The sequence below is a fragment of the Littorina saxatilis genome, linkage group LG16 (assembly GCF_037325665.1).
Source record: "Littorina saxatilis isolate snail1 linkage group LG16, US_GU_Lsax_2.0, whole genome shotgun sequence".
In the NCBI taxonomy this organism is placed as follows: domain Eukaryota; kingdom Metazoa; phylum Mollusca; class Gastropoda; order Littorinimorpha; family Littorinidae; genus Littorina; species Littorina saxatilis.
Window position 1 is genome coordinate 9,293,824 of NC_090260.1, and position 5,839 is coordinate 9,299,662.

Below are 5,839 nucleotides of genomic sequence, written 5' to 3' on the forward strand. Positions count from 1 at the left end.
GCTCTCGCTCTCACTCTCACCGCACACACAACTTACGAGACGCGCAACTTCAGTTTAGCGGCACGCACTGACTCGACAAAAACACACCACCACCCGCCCCCCGCACCCGTTTTGAAAATCAGGAGAGGCTCAGTGAGACTCAGTCGGAGAGAGAGCGAGAGATGACTTAGAGCCGGAGAGACTGAGAGATGACTTAGAGAGAGAGAGAGAGAGATAGAGAGACTGAGAGAGAGACTGAGAGAGAGAGAGAGAGAGACTGAGAGAGTGAGAGAGAGACTGAGAGAGAGAGACGAGAGAGAGACAATGACAATGACAATTCTTTATTTAACGAGGGTAGTAGATTAAGGAGTGGTCTGCTTTTTTACATCCAGCCCTCGCCCTAAAGAGGGACTAACTACAAAAATGAAATAAAAATACAAGATAAAAAAAATAGAAAATAGAAAACTAAAATTCTACATTTTAACAGATAACTAAAATGAAAACACATTATACATTAATGTACACAAAATGCATTGCATTGAGGTAAATTGCGAGTTGATTGATGTGAACTAAGTGGTATAGTGCAGCTTGCACTTTCTCAACATCATGCTCTAATCCATACATTACATTTTAAAGAAAATCAATCAACAAGCAAGACATTGCTAAGATCATCACACATCCAAATACATGTAGTGGTTTGTTTCAGTGTTAGTCCCTTCATTCGAAAAGGGTGTGTGTACATTATACCAATAAAGAGGAGAGGGGCATGTTTAATACAAAAATTGAATACCATTTAAGACAAATAGAGAGAGAGAGAGAGAGAGAGAGAGAGAGAGAGAGAGAGAGAGAGAGAGAGAGAGAGAGAGAGAGAGAGAGAGAGAGAGAGAGAGAGATGTCTCTCTTCAATTGGTGTTTAACGTCGTTTTCAACCGTTCAAGGTTATATTGCGACGGAGGGAAGGGGGGAGATGGGATAGAGCCACTTGTCAATTGTTTCTTGTTCACAAAAGCAATAATCAAAAATTTGCTCTGAGGGGCTGGGCTTGCAACGTAGTACACTATATTACCACTGGGAGAATGCAAGTTTACAGTACAAAGGACTTAACATTTCTTACATACTGCTTGACTAAAATCTTTACAAACATTGACTATATTCTATACAAGAAACACTTAACAAGGGTAAAAGGAGAAACAGAATCCGTTAGTCGCCTCTTACGACATGCTGGGGAGCATCGGGTAAATTCTTTCTTGTCCCAACCAATATGGGACTCCCCCTAAAGAGAGAGAGAGAGAGAGAGAGAGAGAGAGAGAGAGAGAGAGAGAGAGAGAGAGAGAGAGAGAGAGAGAGAGAGAGAGAGAGAGAGAGAGAGAGAGAGAGAGAGACTTAGACTTAGACTTAGAACATTTTATTCACATAAAGGGTAGACATTTTAGGCCATAGGCTTAATCTTACAATGTGCCCTTTACATTCACACAAACACATATTCACGCGTGCGCCCGACTAGAATCATAGAAACATCAAGCATACAGTAATAATAAATGAGAAAAGTAGTAGAAAATACATGAATGGAACATCAATAAAGCAATTACAGAATGGAACATTAATTACGCAATCACATTTGCGCACTCACACGCAGACGCACAAGGAGGAACACATATAATACTAATAATAATATACACACAACTAAGTGCCATTCAACAAGCACACAGTGAGCCTACCAAGACAGGTAGATTTAGCATTATGTAGGCATGCAGCAGTCAATATTTCAGAGTAATAAAATAATTATAATTAACAAAGCTAGCTACAATACCGGCAGCGTAACTTATGAAGACCTCAGTATGTGTTTCCTGAGGGAGGTTTTGAATGCGTTCAATGAACGGCACGTTTGTACATTCGAAGGAAGAGAGTTCCACAGTGAAGGTCCCACAAAAACAAAGCTAGTTTTGTATAGATCTATGCGAGTCCTTGGTAATATATATATAGATTTGTTTGACACATAGCGCTCGGAAGCTTTAGTCAAGAATGCATTTAGGTATGGTGGGGCCAGCTCTCTCTCTCTCTCTCTCTCTCTCTCTCTCTCTCTCACTCAGAGAGAGAGAGAGAGAGAGAGAGAGAGAGAGAGAGAGAGAGAGAGAGAGAGAGAGAGAGAGAGAGAGAGAGAGAGGGAGACGTAAGTCGTAAGACATTTTATTGCATAAACAAAGGTCATTGCAAGGGTCTACAAGTTAGAATACATAAGAAATTGCAAACATATTAAATGATTAGAAAACAACCTTATATACAAGCCTGAACACAATCATTATCTTGCCTTTTCGTGTGCATGTAGCACGTGATCATCTTAACAAGACCACCGAGGTGAAAATAAAACTGTAACATAAAACGTTGACCCAAAAAATGAAAATAGCTATAATAATTATACACACTTAAGTAAAATCAAATAATGTACATGCATTAAACAGCCAATATTCTTTGTCATTTATGCTATAAATTCAAGCACATTTATTGAAATTCAGATCAAAATCTAAAATCATGCACATTCGTAATTCACACCAACTATGCATTACGCTACTGTTTTCACGTCAATCGCAATCAAAAAGGTATACAGATAATACCAATACGTACGGATATAAACAAAATTAAGAACATTATACCGATGAATAAATTGTATTCGCACAGTCGCTTTTCGTACACACACACACAAAAATAGGCACATTATACCAATAAGAATATATATTTACTTTATATTATGATTATGTCATCACATAGAAAGAGAGGAAACAATTTAGACACTTTTCAAACGGTATTTTTAATACAATCAAGTATACTTTACTTTCTTTCTTTACTTTATTTGTTGTTTAACGTCGTTTTCAACCACGAAGGTTATATCGCGACGAGGGAAAGGGGGGAGATGGGATAGGGGAAAGGGGGGAGATGGGATAGAGCCACTTGTTAAGTGTTTCTTGTTCACAAAAGCACTAATCAAAAAATTGCTCCAGGGGCTTGCAACGTAGTACAATATATGACCTTACTGGGAGAATGCAAGTTTCCAGTACAAAGGACTAAACATTTCTTACATACTGCTTGACTAAAATCTTCACAAACATTGACTATATTCTATACAAGAACCACTTAACAAGGGTAAAAGGAGAAACAGAATCCGTTAGTCGCCTCTTACGACATGCGGGGTGCAGAGAAATAAGGATGTGGAAAAGAAGACTTTTGGTAAGTGAAATAAAGGTGATGGATCCAGTCAGGTAGAAATAAGACAACAAGAAAAGAATTGGAAAACTGCAGGGAATAGTAGGGAGAGTTTTCTTGGAAGGAAATATAGGTGAAAGGACTGGTAAGGCAGAAATAAGACAAAAGAAGAGAAGTAAAGGGGTGGGGTAGCTCTGTTTAAACGCTCCCGCCGCGTGAAGGCGACCCCATGGGAGCATCAAGTATACTACACTCATGAATTTTTAACATAGTAAAGACGAAAGTCCCCTCTTGCTTGTGATACCAAATATGTTAGCAAATGAAGAGTTCTTACATATCTAATTAGGACCGTTAAAATGTGAGGTAATTTCCCGATTCGTTCAAAGCGATTTTAGTCATTTCCGTTCTTCCCATTTGGTGCGATACTTTTGCTGGCCACTGTACACAATTACATGGCATGATGTTTGTTGTACAATGTTCAGAAGCGATTTTGCAGCCTTAAGGTAAACCTTTTAAACTTTCAATTACTTCCACTGCGCACAACCGGTCTGTACAAGGATTTTCCGTGGTGTGCAACCGTCAAACTGTTTAGTGTCCTTGCATATCCGTAAAATATGAAGTAACTATGAAACATTAGTTAATAAAATTTAACCCAATGGTCAATAAATAATCATTGATTACATTTTAATTGTCTGTAGCTTTGTCCGAAAGCTTGATTTTTAGTGGCGAAGGTTGAAAGTCAAAATTTACAAAAATGCGCTTGAAAAAGTGTAAATAATCACAGTTCAACATTCCCACGTAAATGCAATCAATGAAAAAAATCGATGATGTGATGCTACAACACCTAAGTTCAAAGTGTAAACAAAAGTAACCAAAAAAACCACTCATACCACATTATAGACAGACGGACACACATACCTTTACAAACAACCACACACACACAAACAAACACATACACATACACTCTCTCTCTCTCTTACACACACACGCGCACTCACATTACCGGCACGGTTGGCCTAGTGGTAAGGCGTCCGCCCCGTGATCGGGAGATCGTGGGTTCGAACCCCGGCCGGGTCATACCTAAGACTTAAAAATTGGCAATCTAGTGGCTGCTCCGCCTGGCGTCTGGCATTATGGGGTTAGTGCTAGGACTGGTTGGTCCGGTGTCAGAATAATGTGACTGTGTGAGACATGAAGCCTGTGCTGCGACTTCTGTCTTGTGTGTGGCGCACGTTATATGTCAAAGCAGCACCGCCCTGATATGGCCCTTCGTGGTCGGCTGGGCGTTAAGCAAACAAACAAACAAACATACACACACACATAAATAACCACATTTATTCTCTCTCTCTCTTTCTGTCTCTCTCTCTCATGTGAATGTGGAGTCAACTCAGAAAATCAAGATGTCACCAGTGAAAATGACAATAGTCAAGAAGAACATCGACCCACCCCAGGGGAAAGACTTAGAAAAATTACCATCCAACCAGCTGCCACTTTCATTCCCATTGGCGACTCTATACTAAAGACAATAAACCAAGACAAGTCCTTGCCATCAAAACATAGTGCAGTGCCTCAGAAAGTGAGTGTGGATGGCATGATGGTTGAGGACGCAGTTATGTGGGGAAAGGATCTGTCGCCATCCCCTTCAGTGTAACAGGTCACTGCATGTACATGTAGGCATCAATACCTGTACAAACACCTCTAGCACCATTAGTGAGGTGATGTGGACCAATTTACTGCTAACTCGTAGCTAGGTGTGCATTTCCCCGTGCAGTCCTGAGAGCATCATCAATCATACCTGCTCGTGGGCGCAGTGATCTCAATGGTATCATCCGACCATCCAATGAAAACCTGTCTAGAGTGTGTGCAAAACATGGTGTTGTCCTCGTGGACAACATGCCTGTCTTTGTGACTGAGAGTGGAGCCCCGCGTCTCGCCCTTTGTGACTGAGAGTGGAGCCCCGCGTCTCGCCCTTTGTGACTGAGAGTGGAGCCCCGCGTCTCGCCCTTTGTGACTGAGAGTGGAGCCCCGCGTCTCGCCCTTTGTGACTGAGAGTGGAGCCCCGCGTCTCGCCCTTTGTGACTGAGAGTGGAGCCCCGCGTCTCGCCCTTTGTGACTGAGAGTGGAGCCCCGCGTCTCGCCCTTTGTGACTGAGAGTGGAGCCCCGCGTCTCGCCCTTTGTGACTGAGAGTGGAGCCCCGCGTCTCGCCCTTTGTGACTGAGAGTGGAGCCCCGCGTCTCGCCCTTTGTGACTGAGAGTGGAGCCCCGCGTCTCGCCCTTTGTGACTGAGAGTGGAGCCCCGCGTCTCGCCCTTTGTGACTGAGAGTGGAGCCCCGCGTCTCGCCCTTTGTGACTGAGAGTGGAGCCCCGCGTCTCGCCCTTTGTGACTGAGAGTGGAGCCCCGCGTCTCGCCCTTTGTGACTGAGAGTGGAGCCCCGCGTCTCGCCCTTTGTGACTGAGAGTGGAGCCCCGCGTCTCGCCCTTTGTGACTGAGAGTGGAGCCCCGCGTCTCGCCCTTTGTGACTGAGAGTGGAGCCCCGCGTCTCGCCCTTTGTGACTGAGAGTGGAGCCCCGCGTCTCGCCCTTTGTGACTGAGAGTGGAGCCCCGCGTCTCGCCCTTTGTGACTGAGAGTGGAGCCCCGCGTCTCGCCCTTTGTGACTGAG